The following is a 25,838-nucleotide window of genomic DNA, read 5'->3' as shown; positions in this document are numbered from 1 at the left end:
CTGTCACTGACTTGTCAGAATGTTCCAAAGACTTATGAGTCTCTATGCAAAATACTAGTGTCTTTAATGGCCAATTATTTCGTGTAGAGAAGTATGGTTCAAAATAGGAGTTCAAATGTAAATATTGGTACTCTATCAATGGTGGTAAATTACAACAAACCAAAGAAACTAAATAAATATAAAATAAAAACAAGAAACTGCAGAATCTGGGAAAAGGAGAAAATGAGAAAAACATTTCTCTATGTCTCTGTCTTGGATGGCAACCACTTATTTTAAAACAGTGACTGCTAGTTGTAGATTCTCAAAGCAGAGGAAGATTTCCTTTCACATTCACTCTATCAAGACCTGTCTTTGTTCAAGTCACCCCCTATGGGGTGGCATGGTGGCTCAGTGGTTAGCACTACTGCCTCATAGTGCAGGGGCCAAGGTTCAAATCTACACTTAGGTATGTCTGGGTTTCTCCGGGTGCTCCAGTTTCCTCCCACAGTCCAAAGATGTGCAGGTTAGGTGGATTAGCCATGATAAATTGTCCATAGTGTTGAGGGATGTGTAAGTTAGGTGGGTTTGGCAGGATGGGTCTGGGTGGGATGCTCTGACAGTCAGTGTGGAATTGTTGAGCCAAAGGGTCTCTTTCCAAACTGTAGGGATGCTATGATTCTATAATCCTAACTTGTCTAATCCTTCCTCATAAAACAGCCTGTCCATTCCAGGCATCAGTCTTTTGAAGCTCATCTGTCAATTAACATAATGTTCAGTTAAACCAAAATTTTCACATGACTACATTGTCCCTTTGAGGCATTTTCTTCTCCACAGCAGAGAGATCAGATTCCAGTTCGCCTCAATTTTGAGAAATTGAATTGTTCTATTCTTCTCTCATATTTAGTTCTGAGTGTGTCATGAATAGACCACTACAGTTTCTGTTGCACCTCTGGTTCCTCGGATTGTGGCTGGTGTGAAGTGATGGGCGTGTTGGTGTAATTGTAGGTCTAGCAGTGTCTACAGAGCAGAATATCTGTGATCTCCAATCTGACTGCTTTTACTTGCACTCTAGCACAATCGATACTGAACGTGGAACTGGTGAACCATTGCTGGAATTTTACATTTGTAGATGTTATAGCTTTCCAAGCCTGAAAGTACGCATCTTTGGGAATTCACAGGAATAATACTTAGTGATTTGAGTATGCATCAATGTTAGCCAATAACTAACAGTCAGTGTTTTTCTGAGGAGAGATATTTTTTGCAAACACTTCAGATGACCTGAAGCTTGTATTCACCAATATTTGTGACATTAAGTTTATTGTTAGATTCTGGCATGCTGATCACACCGTATATGTGTGTGCGTGTGTGATTGTGTGCGTGTGTGCGTGTGTGTGTGTGGTCTTTATTCTGGTTGGAAGGTAGTCCTTTTGTGCTGTCACTCTTGGAATGATGCATGGCTCTTTGTAGCTGCTCAGTGTATTGCTCTTGCCTCTGCAAGTGGCCTTTTCTGCCACATGCCTTCTGACATTGTTTGAAAACTGAGTATTACACTGGTGTGTGCAGAAGGCCACACACTCAACACATGTTTTTCTATAAGACATCACAAGGTGTAGAGCTGGATGAACACAGCAGGCCAAGCAGCATCATAGGAGCAGGAGAGCTTGATGTTTCAGGCCTAGACCCTTCTTCAGAAATGGATAGGCCCAAAACATCATGGTCAACGATCAATGATCATGTAGGGTCAAGGCCTGAAATGTCAAGCTTTCCTGCTCCTATGACACTGCTTGGCCTGCTGTGTTCATCCAGCTCTACACCTTGTTATCTCAGATTCTGCAGCATCTGCAGTTCCTACTATCTCTGAAACATGTTTTGCTATGTCTGGGTGTTGCAGTAATTGTGTCATATGTAATATGTGACTTACATTGATCTGGTAGGATCACTTCATACTTACACCCATTCTTTTCAATAGCTCTCAAAAGCTAAGAGTCTTTGGTTTATCTAAGTTCTATGGCCTTAGGTAGAATTAACAACCCAGCAATTTTGTCTGCTAGCTTTCCATGTGAAAAATCACACAAGGAGAGTTTTATTTCGGGATCAGCTCACAAAGCAGTCTGTGGATATTGTAAATCTCTGTCTAAATGATGTGAATTCAGTTGATGAAAACAAAAGTTTGATCTGATTCTGAAATGGTCTTCTAATGTGGTCCATATCTTTTGCCAATGCTTTAGTCCTTCAGCTGTTAATCCCCATATATCATGTCTGCATGAATCTTTTCTCAATTTCTAAGGAAATCTTGACATTGGGCATACAAAAGTCTAGGATCCAACTCCGATTGCAGTTTAAGTATTTCACATTCTGTTAAGATGTCTGCTGTGCCCCAATTTCAAGTAGCAAATTACGTGGCCATTCTGACAAAATGCCTTTGACCTTAAACAAAAACAAATTGTTGCAGAAACTCAGCAGATCTGGCAGCATCTTTGGAGAGAGAAACAGAGTTAATGTTTCGAGTCCAGTGACCCTTCTTCAGAACGTTTGACCTCCCCTTGCTTGTTACCAATCCTGCACTCACTCACCTTTCGGAAGTGACTGATCACGTAAAGCTGGGTGGGAGGGTGAACTGTGAGGAGGATGTAGAGATGCTTCAGTGTGATTTGAACAAGCTGAGTGGGTGGAGAAATGCATGGCATGTGTAGTATAATATGGGTAAATGTCCTCATACACCAATCACTGAAGGTAAGCGTGCAGGTGCAGCAGGTAATAAAGAAGGTAACTTGTATATTAGCCTTCATAGCGAGAGGATTCGAGTAGAGGAGCAGGGATGTCTTGCTGCAGTTGTACAGGGCCTTGGTGAGACCACACCCAGAATAGTGTGTGCAGTTCTGGTCTCCTTATCTAAAGAAGAATTTTCTTGCTATCGAGGGAGTGCAGTGACAGTTTGCTTGTCTGACAAGACTGATGTATGAGGAGAGATTGAGGCAGTTAGGGTTATATTCACTGGAGTTTGGAAGAATGAGAAGGAATCTTATAGAAACCTATAAAATTCTAACAGGACTAGACAGGGTAAATGCAGAAAGGATGTCCAGAACCAGTGGTCAAAGTCTCAGGATACGGGGTAAATCCTTTAGGACTGAGATGAGAAGGAATTTCTTTACCCAGAGAGTGATGAGCCTGTGGAATTCACTACCATGAAAGAGATTAAGGCCAAAACATTGTATGATTTCAAGAAGGAGTTGGAAACAGACTAAAGGATATGGGGAGAAAGTGAGAACCAGGCTACTGAGTCAGACAATCAACCATGATCACAATGAAGGATGGAGCTGCCGAAGGGCTGAATAGCCTACCGCTGCTCCTATTTTCAATGTTTATGAGTTTCAGTAGGCTTTGGCCTCCCAACTAGCAAGCTATGTTTTCAAAAACCTGTGATGCTGTAACAAACAAAGCCATTGAGGATTGTCTCTTACACTTTTGTATAATTTAAGATTGATGACTGTGTATTCTACATCTGTTGATGGACGGGAACCTGCTCACTGCCTGGTGAAACACGACAGTCCTCATCAGTATAATCTTATCCATCACTGTCCATCATGTTGTGTTCATGATCCTTGTGTAAAAATCAATAACTTGTCAGCAATTGGCTAACTCTGAGTACTGCTTCAAACAGCTAAACACATAATAAATTACATAGTAGACATTACAACAAATCAAATGTGTTCAACTCTTAAAGCCATAGCAGATTGACTGCCAGGTAGAGTCACAATATTGTATACACAGAGTACTTGGAGTTCCTGCGTGTGAATTGTCTCAAAGCTCAGTAGAGCAGTGTTAACTTTTGACTTGATTGTGTGTTTGTCAATATTCTTTGGACAGATAATGTTCATAGTGGCAAAGTCTTATAACTGACTTTGTCCACACAATGTGTCACACTGACAATACACAAAGGTCACTTACTTTCTGGTTAAAGACTCTCCTCTCTGAATCTTCAAGCTGATCTGCCTTGCTGCTAATCTCCTGTAAGTGCAGATCTCTGGTGTACCCCTGTTGTTGCTGCCAACATGATCATATAGTCATAGAGCCCTTCAGCACAGAGACAGGCCCTTCAGCCCAAACTGGTCCCTGCTGACCCAAATGTCCGTCCACACTAACCCCGTTTCCCTGCACTTGGCCTATATCCTTCCAAACCTCTATTCATTCACGGGATGAGGACATTGCTCGATAGGCAACATCTGTTGCACTTCCCTAATTGCCCAGAGGGCAGATGAAAGTCAACCACATTGCTGTGGGTTTGGAATCACATGTAGGCCAGATCAGGTAAGGTCAGCAATTTCTTTCCCTTAAGGACATTAGTGAACCAGATGGGGTTTTCCAACAATGGATTCATGGTCATTATTAGATTGCTAATTCCAGATATTTTATTAAATTCAAGTTCCATCATCTGCTGTGGCGGAATTCGAACCTGGGTACGTGGGTCCCTAGAATGTTAACTGGATCTCTGGATTAACAGTCTAATGATAATACTGCACAGCCATCACCTCCCTTTATCTATCTATTTATTCAAATGCCTTTTAAATGTTGTTAATGTAGCCACCTCAACCACTTCTGCTGGCAGCAAATTCCACATATGTGCCGCCCACCGTGTAAAAAACTTACCCACAGGGTCCCTTGTATTCTTTCCCCTCTTACCTTAAACTAATGCCCTCTAGTCTTTGATTCCCCAACGCTGGGAAAAAGACTGAATGTATTCACTCTACTCATGCCATAAGTGATCTTATGCACTTCTATAAGATACCCCTCAGTCTCCTATGCTCAAAAAAAATGTCCTAGCTTGTTCAACCTCTCCCTGTAACTCAGTTCCTTGAGCCCTGGCAACATCCTGCACTCTTTTCAGTTTAATAACATCCTTCCTATAGCAAAATGGCCAAAACTGAACACAATACTCCAAGTGCAGCCTCAGCAACATCCTGATCAACTGCAGCATAACTTCCCAACTTCTACACTCATTGCCCTGACTGATGAAGGCCAGTGCATCAAAAACCTAGTGCACTGTCCGGTCTACCTGTGACTCCACTTTCATAGAACTGTGCACCTGAACTCCAAGGCCTCTCTGTTCCACTACACTCCTTAAGGCCCTACCATTCACCTTGAAACTTCTACCTTGATTTGACTTTCCAAAACACAAGACCTCACACTAATCTATGTTAAACTGCATTTGCTATTTCTCAGCCCACTTCTCCAGCTGATCAATATCCTGTTGAAATTTCTGATAGCCTTCCTCACTGTCCATGATACCACCAATTTTAGTGTCATCTGCAAACTCACTAATCATGCCTTGTACATTCTCATCCAAACCATTTATTTGGATAACAAACAGCACCGACCCCTGAGACACAGCACTAGTCAGAGGCCTCCAATTCGATAAGTGTTGTTCCAGTATTACTCTCTGATTCCTACCATCAAGCCAATTGTATTGAATTTGCCAACTTCCCGGGATTCCATGCGATCTAACCTTCCACAGCAGCCTACCATATGGAACCTTATCAAAGGCCTTACTGAAATCCATACAGACTATATCTACTGCCCTGCCCTCATCAACCTTCCTGGTCACTTCATCAAAGAACTGTAACAAATTTGTGAGACATGATCTCCCACACTTGCAGCCATGCTGACTACTCCGATCCAAACCTTGTCCTTCTAAATGCATGTATATTTTATCCCTCAAAACCTTCTCAAGTAACTTATCTAACACACGTACTAAGCTTACTGGTCTGTAATTTCTTTGCAGCTTTTCTTTAATAAGGGAACAACATTCGCTACCCTCCAGCCTTCTGGAACCTCACCCGTAGCTCACGATGATGCAAATATATCAGCCACGCAGTATGTGCTTTCTGTTTCGTTCCACCTGATCGTATCTCTGGAGCCAGTTTTCCTGTACAGTCAAGCCCAGTGTCCAGCTCAACCACGTGACTTGCAAAGATCTTGGGAATATGGGACGGCTTCACTGTGGAAACAGCAATGGGTACTGCCCACACAACTTACTTGCTTCCTTTCTCATGGTTAGCGCTGGTAAGTGCACCAAAGGTACGCAGATATTGTCAGGCTACAATGGCTTCATTATTTGCCATCTTTAAGCAATGTTTAAATTTTTGAGAAGGTTTGTAGCTTGGGTTGTGGATGAGGTTGTAGACTTGCTCGCCAAGCCGGTGTGTTTCAATGCTGTGACCTTCATCTAAGAGGTATTTTTGTTAAGCTTCAACAGGCACTGAAGCTGGAACCAACACTAGCATCTGCTCAGACAACTCGGCCCTTTGAAAAATCACTGTCTTTATCTTTATCACAAATTGTTCAGTTGCTTCTTGTACCTGGGCTTATATGACATCAGCTCTGGGCGATGAATTCTAGAGTTTATTTTTACACTAAGCTGATCTTCCAGCTTTTCACACAATAATGCAACCCTTCGTTTCACTGCTCACTCATTCAGTTCTGCAACAGCTAAATCTACAATGTTTAACTTCATTGTATGTTTAAAAAGTGATAATTCAGGTAAAACATTTGTGGCCTTCCAATTCAGGCTAGGGAATTTCATAGAATCCCGACAGCATGGAAGCAGGCTAGTTGGCCCATCAAGTTCACATTGACATTCCAAAGACCTTCCCACCCAGACACACCCCCTACCCTCTCCTTGTAACCCTGTATATCCCGTGGCAAATCCACTTAGCCTGCATATCCCCAGACACTATGGGCAATTTAGCATGGCCAATCCACCCAACCTGCACACCTCTGTACTGTGAGAGGAAACCAGAGCACCCAGAGGAAATTCACACAGACATGGAGAGAACGTGCAATCTCCACACTGAGGGTCACCCAAAGAACTCGCGTCCCTGGTGCTGTGAGGCAGCAGTCCTAACCGCTGAACCAACCATGCTGCCTCGGCCAGCCATCTTTCCAATGTTCCCTGTCTTGTGCAAATACCATCAAAGTGTGGGGGATTTATAGTCATCAGGTTACACAGTGTGGAGATTCAGCAACACAGCGACTTTGTTTACCCTGTGCTATTTTCAGCTGAAGCTCAAGCATTTAGTTTTTGTCTTGGACATCTTTTTTCTCTTTGCACAGTGATCACACTTGATAGTCCTGCAGCTTCTACAGCCCAATCTGGAACTGAATCTCTGCTGGAACAGACTCACTGATCAAATACTCCCAGTTTCTATCAGGATTTATTTTCCTGAGGTCCCAACTTAAATGTAATTTCTGCACCACTTCAAGTCTTGCCTGGGTCATTTTACTGTCGTTTTCAAGTTTGCATCGGTGCCTTTGTTTCTGAAGAAATTCACTAATACTAATCGCCATGTTGTATTTCTTACACTATTGGTTAGTAACACTTAGTAGAAAGTAATGTGAATTCCGTTTACCCGACAATCTCATGCAGTGTTATTCAGCAGCTCAAACTACAGCTTGCAATTAACTTGGTAAAATTATTCTGACTCCAACTTGCTTGGCCTAGGCCCGAATCGTCAGCTTTTGTGCTCCTAAGATGCTGCTTGACCTGCCGTGTTCATCCAGCTCCACACCTTGTTATCTCCAACTTGCTTCTGCCTGCTTTATGGGCTCATTAGCATAGACCAGTCCTAAAGCAAAATCACATTAACCTTCTGTCAGAGATGAAAATGTTATCAACTGAGCCATTTTAAATATTAAACAGTGTGTGGAGACCAGTTTACACACAGCAAGTTCACACAAACAGCCACAAAATAAATTACCAGATAATCTGGTAAATAAGCATTCAGATAAGTGTGAAGAAAGAGAAAATGGGAACTGCAGATGCTGGAGAATCCGAGATAACAAAGTGTGGAGCTGGATGAATGCAGCAGGCCAAGCAGCATCAGAAGAGCACAAAAGCTGATGTTTCAGGCCTAGACCCTTCATCAGAAAAATCTTCATCAAAAAAAAGCGTGAAGAAAGATGTATTGATCAGAACAGGGGGGTGTCTTCGCTTAAATTTGGTAAAGATCCATCTTGCCCTGTACACTGTAACCTGTCTGCCTCTGTCTAAGTCTTTTTGATCTGTACTTCCTTTGCTTATTATGATCTGCCTGCACTGCTCATAAACAGAACTTTTCACTCTACTTTGGTACACGTGACAATAAATCAATCGACCAATCAAAGCAGTCCATCTTCCAAGTGGCTCTGTTATTCAAAGACCAAGTAGAGTGTTACTGTAGAATACAGTTCTCTTCCTTAGACAAGGCAATCCTAAACGGACACTTCTTTCTATATATGTGACCTAATCTATCTCCTGTTAGCATCTGCCGCTCTGAATCACAAATGCATGCTCAGTTGACACTGCATTTCAACGTCCGCTGCTCTTCTGTCAATAGTGCAATGGGATCCTTAGCATTTATTTCAGGGGGCAGCGTAGGTTCCAGTTTAGAGGATGGCGTCTCTGTGGTGCAACACTCCCCCAACTCTGCACAGAGATTGCAATTGATTCATGGGATGTTATCTTCACTGGCTGGCCAGCATTTATTGCCCAACACTATTTGACCTTCAGCAGGTGGTAGTGAGCTGCATTTTTAAACTATTTGGCCTACATAGACCCATAGTGTTGTTAGGGAGGGAGTTCTAGGATTTTGATTCAGGGACCATTACTAACTGTGGCAGAGAAACTATCGAGTTTAAGGGACGTTCCCAGTGCTGAAGTTTGAATTGAACCTTCACTGCGACCCTCAGTTGTTCATAACCTTGTCCCTTTAGGAAAGCTTCTGGCTTTTTATGGAAAAAAGTATTGGGTGGAGAAGGTTAGCTGGAAGCCTGTTCAAAAGCAATTTGCATTTAATAGCATCTTTAAGATGGAAAAAACATTTCAACTGATACTTCAGAGAGGTGTAATCATGAGGTTTTCAGCAAATTAAATGCTTAAAGTGTCCTACAGATAAACATCAGTTCTGAAGAAGTTGGACTGAATTTGAAACATTAACTCTGTTTCTCTCTCCGCAGTTACAGCAAGACCTGCTGAGCTTCTCCTACTTTCTGGTTTTGTTGAAATAAAGACTTCCCTGTTCCCATAGACCACCGTGATGGTTTAAACAAATTATGAACTGATAAGGTATTCATCTGCTTTTCAACTACCATCCCAGTCTGAGCTAGGAGTGCTCTCCCTTAGCCACCACTGGTGTCTCTGTCTCAATCCTGACTCTCTTACATGCTCCTTCAGACCTGCCTATGTGAATACAGCTCTCAGTTACCTGCCCCACATGGCCCAACATCAAGCTTTGATTCTGATAACCACTTCTGCCAACAATCAGTGCCCATGGTGTCGAGTGACCCGGCAAGGGGTCAGGAGAAAAGGACTGTGAACAAAACTAGGAAGAAAAGTAAGGAACAAGCTGAAGGCATCAGCAGGAAATGCTGGGAAGCAGGAGCAGATGGTAGCTATCCCTGGATATGTCCTACTCAATTGGCATGGGATAACCAGAGGACCCAACCGATGCAAGTTGGATATGTGGGCAGTGACCATTTGGCACAGGGGCTAGCATGCCTCCAGATTCACCAGCCCCTGCCATAGGGGTAGGCCAGCTCAGTTGGCTGGACAGCTGGCTTCCAATGCAGTGGAGCTAAAAGCATGGGCTCAATTCCTGCACTAGCCTTGGTTACTATGAAGGGTCCACCTTCTCAATCTCTAGTTGAAGGTAGTGACTCTTAAACCACTCCCAATCATCTCTCTCTGATGAGAAAACAGTCAGTTTGACTCGGGTAACTTTAATTTTGCCCTCGGTAACACACACCTTTCTATATCTATCATTTAACAGGGTTGCTGTCCCATTAAATGGCAATATTGCTTTTGCTGTGATTCACAATTTTAAAGAAATCTGTGAAAGTAAACTGGAATGCCAGTAAAGTATCACACGTTGAGACACAGTGACTCAATGTGAGAGTCCCATCCGGTGTTAGGTTGGGAAATAAAAGTGTCTTTATGGCAGCATAGTGCACATTCCATTCCAGTCACTGCATGAAAAATATTTAGACTGCTAAACCCCAGCTGGTCCCAATCTGCAATCTGCCTAATGTGCAGTTGTGGTTTAAATAGAGGTATATCTGTGTACACCCAGCAAATAATGAGGTGGAGCCTGATTGCATCAGTAGATTCTTGTTTGAGTTGCTCTTTTCTGTTTTGTATGCAAACAGGATGACATAGTAAAAGCTCACACACTGAGGGAGTCATGGCTGGAATATCAGCTGAGATATACCCTACAGCACTAATTCCCAAACTGTTTTCCAATGCCACTTCCTTTTAAACATTTGAAGATTAACATGACCCTAGACTCCAAGGAAAACAAGACAGCGCAGTGAAATTCAATGTATAGTTGTTAAAATTTGTGTACTATAGGTCAACAATATAAGTATAACATTAAAAGAGGACCATCCTGTTGAATCAAATTGCAAAGATTCCACCCACAAATTCTGGTTAAGCAGAGGTAGATGGGAGACCACTATCTAACCTGTCTTGCACACATGCACTTCTACTCTTAAAATAACAAATGTGCAGTACTGTAACTGAAGCAGCAAATGGTTAATAGTAATTTAATTAACAGACACTTAACAAATCAAAGTAACATTCACTGGAGCAATAATGCACCCCAGCTCCTGCAATCAGTTTCTGAAGCCCTGTATGTGCAAGTAATCTCTACAAACACATTCCACGTCAAAATAAATTCTGAAATGAAAGCACAAGTAGTAAATGGATGAAAAGTGTCACAGCTTATTTGATTTGTTCATGCCTTCTACAAAGCTTTGAAAACTGCCAGGAGTTATCTCCAGAAAAATATTAAGGCAAGGGGCAGAAGGTTTAAGCGGAGATGTGAGGAAAAGTGTTTACAGTCAGGGGGTGATGGGAACTGACTGCCTATAAGGATGGTATAGGCAGGACATCTTTCCAAAATGTCTCATAACATTTGAGAAGTATTTAAATGTGTACTTGTGATGCCAAGGCATACAAGACTATGGGCCAAGTGCTGGGAAATGGGATTAGAATAGTTAGATTGTTGTTTCTGACTGGTGCAGGCCTGATGGACTGAAGGCCTTTTCCTGACCTGTAGACTCTAAAAACTCAACAGTCTTCTTCTGCTTAGTCTTCGAACAAGTGTAAAACATGTTTGATCTCATCCTCTTCCTTACCTGAGAGAGTGCCTACTTGTCTAAGTGTTCCAAACCACCTTCTTTTTGCAGAAAGGATGAGAAAGTCAATGCTACGTTCTCCCACCTCTTCGTGGCCCTGCTTTTCCACTCTATGCCACAGTTTCCTGTTTGTTCTATCAACTTCATTGTCTTCGCAGCTGTGGATGTTTTTAGTGTCATCACAGTTTCAGCCAAACATACAGCCTTTGGATCAGAGATAGTAGGAACTGCCGATGATGGAGAATCTGAGATAATAAGGTATAGAGGTGGAGGAACACAGCAGGTCAAGCAACATCTCAGGAGCACAAAAGCTGACGTTTCGGGCATGGACCCTTCTTCAGAACCTTTGTATATCATTACACAGGGAAACACCTCGATGTCAAATGATTTTTTTATTTCAAAAGTATACTCTATTCATAAAAATATCTTTATATGTACACACATAGTTCCCAAAGCAATGCAGTTCTGCACAGAGCATATGAAGAAACAAACTCTACCCATCAAACAAACCAAAGTTAGAGACAAAAAAAACTGTAGATGCTGGAATCCAAGGTAGACAAACTGGAGGCTGGAAGAACACAGCAAGCCAGGTAGCGTCTGGAGGAAAGGAGCAGTCAACCTTTCGGGATTTACCCTTCATAGATAACAAAGTGTGGAGCTGGATGAACACAGCAGGCCAAGCAGCATCTCAGGAGCACAAAAGCTGACGTTCTGGGCCTAGACCCTTCATCAGAGAGGGTCCCCCCCCCATCTCTGATGAAGGGTCTAGGCCCGAAATGTCAGCTTTTATGCTCCTGAGATGCTGCTTGGCCTGCTATGTTCATCCAGCTTCACACTTGATTATCTTGGATTCTCCAGCATCTGCAGTTCCCATTATCTCTGATGCACTTCTGACTTGTACAGGATTATATATTTGAGGCACTGGGGTGCCTGATAACTGAGCAGGCCTATATTTAACTTTGGCAGAAAGACCTTCGACAGTGGCCTTTCCACACCATGCCATCGCGGCAACAACCCCAGGCTTTAGTGCATCCTTCAGCACACAATCCTGGACCTTAGAATGTGCCAGTCTGCAACATTCTCCTGAGATCGATGCCTTGCTCTGGAAGACCAACAAGTTTTGGGCAGACCAAAGAGGGCCTCTCACTGAGTTGAACATCCTCCAGGCACGGTGTTTGTCTCATTTGACATGGAGACTTGACAGTGCTCCATGATTCGATGTGGATGAGCTCTGCTGTGACTGGTTGGCACAATTATAGGAGAAGCTCAACCAAGTCCTGGTGACCTGGAGCTGCCAGCATAGAATTTCATCTAATGACAGGCATTTTCCTATTTGATTTTCTATTCTGTCAGTGGAAATGGCTGATGACTTGTGGCACAGCCAGAGCTTTGTGTCATACAAATTTGACCCATGACTCACATCACTATTAAAATCTGATGCAAATCCCAAGGCCCAGGTAGTAGACTGCTGCCTGTTTTGAAACAGCCTACACTGCTGATCTGGGACACCTCTGACATATTTCTTGTGGACAATCAGTTATGTCACAACCACCAATCAAAGTATCCAGTGCCATTCACTCATCCTATGAATTGTGACCTTGTGATTCTGTGGAGTTTTGGTTTCCTTTTCTGAGGAAGGAAGTCTTGGATATGGAAGGAATTATAAAAAAAGTTTGATTACTGGGATTTCTCCTTTTAATTCATTCATTAATTATCATGAAGGCAACTAAGAGTCAATTACGTAGCTGTGGGTCTGCAGTCACATGTAGGCCAGAGCAGGTTAGGATGGCAGTTCTCTCTCTAAAGAACATTAGTGAACCAGATGGGTTCTTCCCCATAATCTGCAATGGATTCATGGCCATCATTAGGCTCTTAATGCCAGAATTTTCTCTTGATTTCAAATTCTACCACCTGCCATGGTAGGATTTGAACCCAGGTCCCCAGAACATTACCTGGGTCTCTAGAGCAACTTTCCCACTGATAATGCTACTGCATCATTGCCTCCCCATAATGATGGGACAGCAGGACTGACATATGAAGAGAGACTGGCTTGGTTAAGAATATATTCAATGGAGTTTAGAAGAATGAAGAGGGATCTTATAGAAACTTATAAACAGGCCTAGACAGGGTAAATACATGAAGGATGTGTCCGATGGAGGGAGAGACCAGTCTATGATTACGGGTGGAAATCAGAAATAAGCCACATCACCGAAGCGTTATATCGGCTTTCTGCTACATATTAGCATTTCGCATTGCGTCTAACGGGGACATAGAAAGCTGTAAGTCTTCTCTTCTTTCAAGAAGGTTTTGGCCAATGTGACCTCTGTATAGCTGCTCTAAGGGTCTGCACAGACTGAGCGGTGTGCTCACATCAGACCCAGCATTAACTGGGTGGTACGGTGGAAGGGCGGTACGGTGGCTCAGTGGTTAGCACTGCAGCCTCACAGCGCCGGGGACCCAGTTTCGATTCCAGTCACGGGCGACTGTCTGTGTGGAGTTTGCACCTTCTCTCCGTGTCTGCGTGGGTTTCCTCTGGGTGCTCCGGTTTCCTCCCACAGCCCAAAGATGTGCAGGTTAGGTGGATTGGCTGCACTAAATTGCCCACAGTGTTCAGGGGTGTATGGGTAATAGGGGGTTGGGCCTGGGTGGGATGCTTCAAAGGGTGGTGTGGACTTGTTGGGCTGAAGGGTCTGTTTCCACACTGTAGGAAATCTAATCTTAACCTTCAGTTTCGGAAATCACTGCCATGCACAGAACTTGGAGGCCCAGCACAGAAGTAAAAAGAATTTGAGGGCATTGGCTCTCGATGGAGTATCATACTGTAACCATGGGAGATCACCTTCAAATCAGTTTGCTCAGCAAGCAGCTTGGAACCTGAATGCCTCAGTCTGGATTAGAGAGATTGTGTCTAGACAGTGAGGTCTGCAGTTTTCACAATGACATGGCTGTGCTGGTGAAATGGGGGCTAGTCCTAGGCACTGCCTGGTCTGGGGAGTATAAACAGCAATTTTTGGGATTAATGGAAAATGGGATGAGATCATAGAATTCAGTCTTCATAAGATACTCATCTAAACAACATTACATTTATCCAATCGTCATAAAGCTCTCTGACTCTTGTAATTATATAATAAGAGCTTTTATAGACATACCTTTGACAACTTGGGATAGAATCCATGGTTTTCTGATGGCAAAATTAATCTTACACTCTCTCATTTCCATTGAAAGTGGCAGAATCCTGGAATAGAAGATGACAGTAGTCAATATCTCTCTTGTTTTCTGCCTCTCCCTCTCCATCTCCGTGCTGTTTTCTTCGTAACAGTTTAAGTATATAATTTAAAGAGAATCCCTTTGACAAATAGTTAGCCAGGGCTCTGAACAACGAGTCTGCAAGATGGAATTAATAAGCGCCAAATTCACAACTTTAACCTTCTCCTGACTAGCCTCCCACTGAGCAGCCTGCTGAATTTATCCAAAACTCTGCTACCTGTACTCTAATTCGCACTAAATCGCCTTCACCCATCGCGCTCACCAAATGCACTGGCTCTGGTCTCAGAACAATTTGATAAAAAAATTTCATCATTGCTTTCAAACCCTTCCATGGTCTCCCTACCTCTGTATCATCTTCCATTCCTACAACCCTCTGAGATCTCTGCACTCCTGTAATGTGTCCTCTTTTGCATTCTCAATTCTCTTCACTCTGCCATTAAAAATGTTTGGATTGAAATACAGTCATAAAGGAATGTCCTTCCTGGAATGCCGTAGTCATGTGGCCTCCAACATGCAGACACCTTCACTTCAATAAAGATCTGGTGTTAAACACACTATAGCACTGCACACAAGAAACATGGTGTCAGAGGTGACGTGGAGGTCAGTATTACACAGCTGTAAGAAAGCACAGCTACAGACACAGAAACATGGGTACGTGCACAGGTATAAACAGAAAACTAATCTTAAACAAGCAAGCCACAATTAAAACTCACTCTGAGATAGCAGGAACCGCAGATGCTGGAGATGCTGGAGAAGGTGTAGAGCTGGATGAACACGTCAGGCCAAGCCACATCAGAGGAGCAGGAAAGCTGAAAAATATGAAGAAGGGTCTAGGCCCAAAGCATCAACTTTCCTGCTCCACTGATGCTGCTTGGCCTGCTGCGTTCATCCAGCTCTACACCTGGTTATATAAGCCACAGTTAAAGCTCTGGTAAATAGAAACTGGCTGCAGCTTCTGCCCAGCCCACTTCTTTTCAAGTGATAGGAGCTATGAAACAAACTGGATTTCCTTTCTGTGCAGAATTATGAAATAGCAATAAGTTTTCTGAGTGAACCAAAGCAAGCCACTACTGTTCTATCACAATTGGAAGGAGTCTGTTCCAAAATATATCCCATCCTGAATCTCTCTGAAGGTCCCAAAAGACAGACAGTGGAAATTTCAATAGTTCCAAAGCTTACATTGAACCTTAATTGAATGTTATATGTGAACGGTACATATTCAATGTTAGGGAACAAAGTGAGTCCATCGATTACACCTAACGCAGCTCGCAGAAACCTGTGAATATAGATAATTAAAGCGTGATCTAATTAATGACAGGATTATGTTATGCATCAGGCAGAAGTGAAAGCATTCTAATGAGAGTGGAGAAATTTACAAACAGCAAAGCAACTGGTATGTGCCAGAATGAAGAGATTGTGAATCAATGGCTGGAGAATATTTGTGGTTGAATGGATCATGTTTTACATTATGTTGGTAGATACTCCAGGCCCAGACCACTGAGAGACAAAGGGTAACATGCAATTCGGTACTAAATGACATACCCAGTGTTATTAGTTTGTGATCCCTACTTGTGGACTCAGCGGTCACGGGGAACATCCTTCCTGTGCTTAACCTGTCTAGTCCTGTTAGAATTTTATCGGTTTCTATGGCCTTACCTCTTAGTCTTCTGAGCTCCAGCCCTAACCAATACAGTCTCTCTTCATGCCATCCTGGCATCTGTCTTTCCCTCATTCCAGGAGATAAACTGCCCTCAACAGGGAAAGAGTCAGGGCAGGTGATGGGGTGTCTGACCTTTGATATCCCACCCCTTATGTGGAGAGGATCCTGATGCTGACTGCCCCCAGGGGCTGACTGACCATGCCCAAGCCCCTGGGCTATGAGAGGTTGCCAGTGACTTACTGTCCTGGGAACCCCCCCCCCCCCCCCACCCCACTAGAAGGCAATCTCCCTTGACTTCTAGAGTCAAAAGCAAACAAAGAACAAAGTAAATTACAGCACAGGAACAGGCCCTTGGGCCATCCAAGCCTGCACCGCCATGCTTCCTGTCACAACAGAAATCCCCTACCCTTCCTGGGGACCGCATCCCTCTATTCCCATCCTATTCACGCCAAGATGTCCTTTAAAAGCCACTATTGTATCCACTTTCAGTACCTCCCCCGGCAGCAAGTTCCAGGCATCCACCACCCTCTGTGTAAAAAATTTGCCTCGTACATCACCTTTAAACATTTCCTCTCTCACCTTAAACCCATGGCCCCTGGTAATTGGCTTTTCCACCCTGGGAAAAAGCTTCTGACTGTCCAGTCTGTCCACGCCCTTCATAAGCTTGTAGACCTCTATCAGGTCCCCCCTCAACCTCCATTGTTACAGTGAGAACAATCTAAGTTTCTCCAACCTCTCCTCATAGTTAATGTCTTCCTTACCAGGTGACTTCCTGGTGAATATTTTCTGTACTCTCTCCAAAGCCACCACATCATTCCGGTAGTGTGGCGACCAGAATTGAACGTAATATTCTAAATGCAGCCTAACTAAGGTTCTATAAAGCTGCAACATTACCAGCCAATTTCTAAACTCAATGTCTCAGCTGATGAAGACAAGCATGCTGCTTCTCTTGTTGACTACCTATTCCACCTGTGTTGCCACTTTCAGTGACCTGTGTACCTATACACCCAGATCCCTCTGCCTGTCAGTACTCTTAAGGGTTCTGCCACTTACTGTATATTTTCCATCTGGATTAGACCTTCAAAAATGCATCACCTCACATTTTTCCGGATTGAACTCCATCTGCCACCTCTCTGCCCAAACTCTGTCATCGAGTTATACAGCATGGAAACATGAAAGACCCTTCAATCCAACTTGTCCACGTTGATCAGATATCCAAAAGTGATCTAGTCCCATTTGTCAGTGTTTAGCCCATATCCCACTAAACCCTTCCTATTCATGCTCCCATCCAGATGCCTTTTAAATGATCTAACTGTACTCACCTCCTCTGGCAGCTTGCTTCACACTCACACCAGCCTCTGCATGAAAACATTGTCCCTCAAGCCCCGTTTAATCATTTAAATCTTTCCGGTCTCATCTTAAACCCATGCCGTCTAGTTTTGAACTCTCCTACCTGGGAAAAAGACCTCGGTTATTTACCCCGTCCATGTCCCTTGTGATTGTATAAAACTTTATTGTGTCACCCCTCAACCTCTGATGCTCCGGGGAACATATCCCCAGCCTGTTCAGCCTCTCCCCATAGCTCAAACCCTCCAACCCTGGCAACATCCTTGTAAATCTCTTCTGAACACTTCCTAGTAGAAGAACGTCTTTCCTATCACAGGGAGAAGAGAATTGAATGGGGTATTTTAAAAGAGGCCTCACCAATGTCCTGTACAGCCACAACATGCCACCCCAACTCCTACACTCGAAGCACTGACCAATGAAGGCAAGCGTGCCAAACGCCTTCTTCACCACCATATCTACCTGTGACTCCACTTTCAAGGAACTAAGCACCTTCACCCCTCGTTTCTTTGCTTGGCACCACTCCCCAGGACCCTCCATTAACTGTATAAGTCCTGCCCTGATTTGCCTTTCCAAAATGCAACATCTCACATTTATGGAAATTAAACTCCATCTGCCATTCCTGGGTCCACTGGCCCAACTGATCAAGATCCCATTTTATCCTGAGATAACCTTCTTCACTGTCTGCTACCCCATCGATTTTGGTGCGATCTGCAAACTTATTAACCATACCTCTTATATTCTCATCCAAATCATTTCTATAAATGCAGTGGACCCAGCACTGATTCTTACAGCACACCGCTGGTCACAAGCCTCTAGTCTGAAAAATAACCCTCTGTCTCCTACCTTCAAGCTAATTTTGTATTCGATTGGTTAGCTCACCTCCCGCCCCGAATTCCATGTAACCTAACGTTGCTCACCAGTCCACGATGCGGAACCTTGCCAGATGCCTTACTGAAGTCCATTTAGACAATGAGATAAGGTGTAGAGCTGGATGAACACAGCAGGCCAAGCAGCATCATAGGAGCAGGAAGGCTGACCTTTCTGGACTAGATGCTCCTAGCTTTCCTGCTCCTATGATACTGTTTGGCCTGCTGTGTTCATCCAGCTCTACACCTTGTTATCTCATATTCTCCACCATCTGCAGTTCCTACTATCTCTTCATTTAGACAATGTCCATTGTTCTGCTCCCATCAATCTTCTTTGCCACTTCTTCAAAAGCCTCAAACAAACTAGTGACACACAATTCCCCACAACAACCAATGTTGACAATCCCTAATCAGTCCTTGCCTTTCCAAATGCATGTAAATGCTGTCCCTCAGAATTGCCTTCAACAAGTTACCCACAGTGGATGTCAACCTCACTGGTGAATAGTTCCCTGGGTTTCCATTACCACCATTCTTAAATAATGGCATCATGTTAGCCAACCTGTAGTCTTCCAGCACCTCACCCATGGCTATTGATGATACAAATATCAGAGCAAGGGGTCCAGCAATCTCATCCCAAGCTTCCCACAAAGTTCTGTGCTATACCTGATCAGGTTTCCAGGATTTATCCAACTTTATGTGTTTTAAGATGTCCAGCACCTCCTGTTCTGTACCATGGACATTTTTCAAGGTATCACTCTCTATTTCTCCAAGTTCTCTAGCTTCCATGCCCACATAGGGTGGCATGGTGGCTCAGTGGTTAGCATTGCTGCCTCACAGTGCCAGGGACGCAGGCTCGATTCCAACCTTAGGCGAACATCTGTGTGGAGTTTGCACATTCTCCCCGTGTCTGCGTGGGTTTCCACTGGGTGTTCCAGATTCCTCCTACAGACAAATGATGTGCAGGTTATGTGGGTTGGCCCTGAGAAATGCAGGGTTATAGGGACATGGCAGAGAGTTTGGGTTTGGGTGGGATGCTCTTTGGAGGGTTGGCAAGGACTTGATGGGCCAAATGGCCTGCCATGCTGTATGGATTCTGTGATTCTCCACAGTAAGTACTGACTAGATTGATGATGACCATGTCAAACCTCCTGGCCATGCACCTGTGCAAAATGACACAGCCATACGACATTACTGTTAGCCTGGTATCTCTGGCTGAGGTGGGGTGGGGGTGGAATGGCAAAGCAGAGTTCTGTGAGTATCCAGATAGACTCAAAGTAAGTGAGTACTAAGAGAGTAAGTGAAGAGTCCAGAGGTGCAGCCTGGTTCTCCGTGAGTTGGGTGTGTCCCTGAACATACAGTGTCCTTACTGCAGCGTTTCAGTGAGAGCTACCAGGGCAGCCTGAGGTGCAGCATTGAAATGTAGAAGACTCCTGTCAGTGGGTCAGAGATGGGCCATGATGGTTCAAGGCTGGCACATGTCAGATGCCCATTTTCATGGGCATGGGTAAAGTGTGTGCCCTGAGACATTGGTGCTGGTGTCCAACCTGGAGTGACACCCCCAGATGCCCATTCTGACCTCCATGTCAAGAAATCTCAGTGTACAGTTTGCTCACAGATTGGAAATTTCAAATTAATGTGGTGAGATGGTCATTAACAAGCAATAAAAAACATTAATAGGAAACTCACTCTGGCCTCGTGGGAATCTTACCTGTGTGCACTGAATGTAATTAAAAGATGCAACGGGTTGTTCCCAGTTTCGAGATAGGACTCTCTGAATTTCTGACATAATTCTGCCACGTGGTTTGGGCCCATAAGATTCGCCGAATATTATTAAATCCCGTTCTCTATTTCTCTACATTTCTCTCCTTCTTCTCTTTTCATTCTTACTCCTTTTCTTTCTTTTCCTCTCTCTCTTTCTCTGTCTTTCTACTTAACTGTAGTCTGTCTTTTTTTCCTCTTTCTCTCCCTTGAATCCCAAGATAAAGTGACCTCAGTAAAATCCTTATTGTAGCCACTTAAGTAAATACACACGCCCCAACATTGGGTAATCATATTAACTGGTGACAGAGTTGTAAAGTACAAAGATTTATGCTTTTTTTAAAGTTTACAAAGCAAACAAAGATCATGTTCACTCTTACCATTATTATTTATTCTCAACAATGCATATTGACAAACCATTTTAATGCTATCAATTCTGAAAAGGGAGTGCTGGCTTCTGATCCTGCCCTTGCTTTGTGAGTTGATCTAATTAGTCCTCTACCTCCTGTCTAGTCTGGTTAACACACTTTGTGCTCCTAAGATGCTGCTTGGCCTGCTGTGTTCATCCAGCTCCACACTTTGTTATCCTACTGTGTGACAAGGTGGGGTCACAGTGAAAGGGAAGCAGAGGCTGCTACATTAAAACTTATGAGGCTTACAGAACAGAAAGGTATTTAATCTGCAATGACCACACATTGAGTTCATTCCCATGCTCCAGTCCCTCCCACCTCCATGCACCCTGATGCAAAGCAGGATTGCAGATTTCCTTGAACATGCACCCATTACTAATTCAAAATAATGAGGGGTGGAAATCTCATAGTAACCTATAAAATTCTAACAGGGGTGGCAGGGTGGCTCAGTGATTAACACTGCTGCCTCACCGCACCAGCGATTCCACCCTTGAGCAACTGTCTGTGTGGAGTTTGCACATTCTCCCCGTGTCTGTGTGAGTTTCCTCTGGGTGCTCTGGTTTCCTCCCACAGTTGAAAGTTATGTAGGCTAGCTATGGGAAATGTAAGGTTATAGGGATAAGGTGAGTCTGTGTGAGGTGCTCTTCAGAGACTCAGTATGGACTTGATGGGCCAAATGAACTGCTTCCACATGGTAGGGATTCTATTCTAGGACCAAACAGGGTAAATGCAGGAGGGGTGTTCCCAATGACTGGGGATTCCGGAACTACGGCTTACAGTCTAAGGATACAGGTAGGCCATTTAGGATTAAGAAGAGAAATTCTTCACCCAAGAGAGTGGGGAACCTGTGGAATTCTCTGCCACAGAAAGCGATTGAGGCCAAAACATTGAATGTTTTCAAGACACAATTAGATATAGTTCTTAGGGCCAAAGAGATCAAAGGGTGTGGGAAAAAGTAGAGACAGAGTGCTGATTGAATGTTCAACAATGATCATATTGAATGGGACAGCAGATTCGAATGGGTGAATGGCCTATTCCTGCTCCTATTTCTTTATGTTTCTATGTCTTTCCATTCATGTTCAACAGAAATAAAGGGCAATTAACCGTCCAGCAACTGAGAATGGCAAGAGAGAGTGCTACAAGTGAATAAGTTGGTTTGTAAAATGTTTCAACTAAAGACTCATAGAATCCCTACAGTGTGGAAAGAGGCCCTTCAGCCCAACAAGTCCACAAGAATGCTTGAAGCATCACCTCCAGACCCATTCCCTTATTAACCCACCTAATCTACACATCCCTGGATACTACAGGTAATTTAGCATGGCCAATCCACCTAGCCTGCACATCTTCGGACTGTGGGAGGAAACTGGAGCACCCATGTAGGAAACCTCTGTAGACACGGGGAGAACGTGCAAACTCCACACAGACAGTTGCCCGAGGGTGGAATCAAACCTGGGTCCCTGGTGCCGTGAGGCTGCAGTGCTAACCACTGTGTTACTGTTCTGCCCAAGAAAGAACCAAGATGCATTGGCCAGGAATGGGCCGCGTGGCAGATGAGAATTCTACCACTGAACCGCCAATGCAAGCAGCATCATAACATTTGTCAAAAACTCCCCAGCCTGGTTACTCACCCAATGACAAATCTTCACTTTTCCTTCTCCTCACACTCTTACAAAGTGTGGCCCTTGTGGCTTGACCAGACATTAATGCTTGATTCCTGCCCTGACTTCTGAGATGCCTTTGACGCGTGGGTGTTAGAACCATGGGGATTTGGGGGTTGGGGGGGTTAGTGTTGGTGTTGGGGAGTGGTGGTGGGAATTGGGTGATAGAGTGTGGATGGTGGTAAGGTAGAGGGGGCCTGACAACAGCTGCCCAGCCGTGCCTGTGAGTTGCGGCTGGAGCAGGGAGCAGAGCGAGCCCAGGCTCTGCCAGCGTGTGGGGGCAGTGCACCCTTATGTTCTAAAGCCCAGCAGACACTGACTTAATGTAAAAGGATTGTAAATTGAGTACTTTAAAGACACTTTTTATTCTCATTCTGGACCATTTAAACCCTATATTCCCATGCTAGTCTCTTTGTATTTTTACTATTTCAATTCTGTAATAATATTTAGAGTATCTGTACCTAAGATGGTACTGAGACGCAACTTTACAAACTTTTCACTCCGTTCATTTGAGTGCACGTGACAATAAAGGCTACTCCATTCTACTCTTTATGGTCCCAGACCTTAGGACTTGAATGACTGCCAGTAAGGACTCCCCCACCCTCCAGCTGTCGCAGAGAGGCATCAGAGATGGTAAGAACTGCAGATGCTGGAGTCAGAGACAACACAGTGTGGAGCTGGAGGAACACAGCAGGCCAGGCAGCAACAGAGGAGCAGGACAGCTAACGTTTCGGATCATGACCCTTCTTCAGAAATGGGGGAGGGGGAAGGGGGCTCTGAAATAAATAGAGGGAGGAGGACTGGGGCTGGGGAGGGTAGGTGGGATGGTGATAAGTGAGACCATCCTTGGCACCCACTTGCTTAAGGATGTGGGTGAGTGGCAGTGGAACATGGATAGATGGGTAAGTGAGGACAGACAGAAAGGATTTTCAAGGTAAGTAGTTGTGAGGAATGATATGCCGGAGTAGGTTTTAAATGCACAGGGAATATATGGGATTAGGGTTCGGATGTGGGATTTAGAAAGAGAAAAGCTGTTCCCACTTGTAAAAGAAAAGAAGAATGAGGGGTTGAAATGAGACTTGAAGTGATGCATAAATGAAGCAAGAAGAAAACATAAGCTTTCTTTTCACACAGCTATTAGGTCAGAGTCTGGAATGCATTGAATTGTTTTGATTTAATTTGAATTATTATTGTCACGTGTGCCAAGGTACAGTGAAAAGTGTAGTCTTACAGATTGTGCTTTACAGGCAGTTCATACTGTACGAATACATCAGGGTAACAGACTAGAGTATAGGATACAGTGTTAGAGCTGCTGAGAAGATGCAGAGAGAGAGATTAATATTAATGTTAAAGAGGTCCATTCAAAAGTCGGATAACAGTGTGGAAGCCTGGAAATGTGGTGGAGGCAGATTCAATGGAAGCATTCAAAGGGACATTGGATGACAATTTGGGTGGAAAAGGTGTACAGAGACGCGGGGAACAGGCAAAAGATTGATACTCGATATTACAGCTGCCACAGGCGCAACACGCTGAGTTGTCACCCTCTGCACCATAATGATTCTGTGATCTTGGGATCTCTCCTGACCTAGTGAGGTCAGTCAAGCAGTTCCTAAACTGAATGCAAGAGTGTGGCACAACTGACCTCACAGAACAGCTCCAGCCAAACATGCCTCACATTCGCAGCTGGGTTTATTCTCCCATTGCTGGGGAAGTGTGTATCTCTCTTTCTCTGTCTCTGTCTCTCTCTCTCTCTCTCTCTCTGTCTCTGGATCTTTACAGCTTCCTACAGTTCACCAAGGAGATATTGCTGAAGCTGGTGACACCTCTTGAATGTTCTGCATCTACTGGCACATTTTACCTTCTCACCTTTCTATCTGCAAACTGCAGAAAACTCCATCTTTGAATTGGTCCCTTAAATATTGGAGTTGAAACTATAGCATGTAAGGTCCTCATCTGCCCTACTGCCACACAATTGGTATTGAGTCAGTCAATAATGAACAATGTTAAAATGCCAATGACACGCCTACAGATCTCACCTAGCAGTTTCCAAACCCAATATTTGACCCACACTACTCACAAAATACCTTCAGGTTAATATGGGGTCATTGACTCTCATTGACTCACCAAATACGTTGACACAGAGGGAAGGCACGGTGGCTCAGTGGCTAGCACGGCAGCCTCACAGTGCCAGTGACCCAGGTTCGATTCCAGCCTCGGGTAACTGTCTGTGTGGAGTTTGCACATTCTCCCCGTATCTGTGTGGATTTCCTCTGGGTGCTCTGGTTTCCTCCCACAGTCCAAAGATGTGCAGGCTAGGTGGATTGGCCATGCTAAATTGTCCGTAGTTTTCAGGGGTGTGTGGGTTATAGGGGAATGAGTCTGGGTGGGATGCTCCAAGGGGCGGTATGGACTTGTTGGGCCGAAGGGCCTGTTTCCACACTGTAGGGAATCTAATCTAATCTAATCTAAATTCTGAGATAACAAGGTGTAAAGCTGGATGAACACAGCAGGCCAAGCAGCATCAGAGGAGCAGGAAGGCTGATGTTTCAGGCCTAGACCCTTCTTCAAAAAATAAACTTTTTTTCGTTTTCATGAAAATGAAAATAAATTCTGAACATGTGCAGCTGACACAACTTAGAGGCATGAATGAGATGGCTTTCTCTGTAGACATCCCTCATCTCATCCTGACTACATCAATTTTCATTTTACAATACGCAGAGAGCAAGTATAGAAACAATGGACCAAACAACCTTCTTTTGCTCCACACGAATTCTGTGATTTTCCAAAAGACCTGAAAGCAACCTCGGGATTGAATCTCAACAGTTTTATTTTAGTCGCATTTTACATTTGCAATACAACAGCTGCAACTCCTGTTCTATGAAAAGGGAAAGAAAGAATGTGCATTTATTTAGCACTTATCACACTATCCCAAAGAGCTTTATGGCCAAGGAAGTGGTTTTCCCTTCAGAAATATTTTTGAACACTATTGCAATGTTGGAAAGTCGGCAGCCAATTTGCACACAGCAAACAGCACTGTGATAATGATCAGATAACCTGTATTTGTTTTTGGTTTAAGGGATAAATATTGGCTGGGGTGATGGAGAGAGCTCCCCTGCTCTTTGTTCAGATATCAGAATGCTTTGGGACTTTTATCAGATCAAACATTCACCTGAGAGATCAGGCTAGGTCTACCCAAAGTAGAGATGGGCATTGTGGAGGTGCCAGGAGCCCTGTCCCTAGATGCCAGGCGCCCTGTCCCTAGATGCCAGGCTCATCTCCAGGATCACAATACCGAGTCTTCCCACACAGTCCGACTCCCTGGGCCCTCTAAAATCTTTGACAGCATTAATAGACCCAGCAAATCCCACACCCCCTACCCCGTGTTGGCAGGTTCCAGACCTCTAATTGGATATTCCATTGGTCCCTGACAATCCTTTTTGGCATAACTCCCAGATCTCATAAAATCTCAGATTCACCATGTCAGGTAAACAGTGCATGTGTAACCTGCAGCAAACACTTGTATATGTTAACAATATTGTCAAGGTTCAATACGTTTTATTGGAATAAACCTATTGACCAAGGGAGGCATATTACAGGTTTGGGGTTATTAGAAAGTGGTGGCAGTGAAAAGAAAGATGGGGTGATGGAAGCAAGTGATTTACTCATACAACATAAACCTTTGAAATGAAACTGGGAAGCAGAGTCAGCAAGTAACAATGGAGTA

General features: G+C 43.9%; 1 long non-coding RNA gene across 1 annotated transcript; it reads right to left on the bottom strand.

Annotated features, from left to right (window-relative positions):
- Window positions 1-11,181: 11,181 nt before the first annotated feature.
- Window positions 11,182-15,242, bottom strand: LOC132210721 (uncharacterized). The gene is made up of 3 exons (XR_009446901.1): window positions 15,129-15,242; window positions 14,298-14,383; window positions 11,182-11,393 (listed from the first exon to the last, which is right to left on the bottom strand). It is a non-coding gene; the product is annotated as an uncharacterized LOC132210721 (long non-coding RNA).
- Between the last annotated feature and the right edge of the window lie 10,596 nt (window positions 15,243-25,838).

This window comes from Stegostoma tigrinum, chromosome 19 (assembly GCF_030684315.1).
Source record: "Stegostoma tigrinum isolate sSteTig4 chromosome 19, sSteTig4.hap1, whole genome shotgun sequence".
NCBI lineage: Eukaryota > Metazoa > Chordata > Chondrichthyes > Orectolobiformes > Stegostomatidae > Stegostoma > Stegostoma tigrinum.
This window is presented reverse-complemented; position numbering and strand designations above follow the sequence as displayed.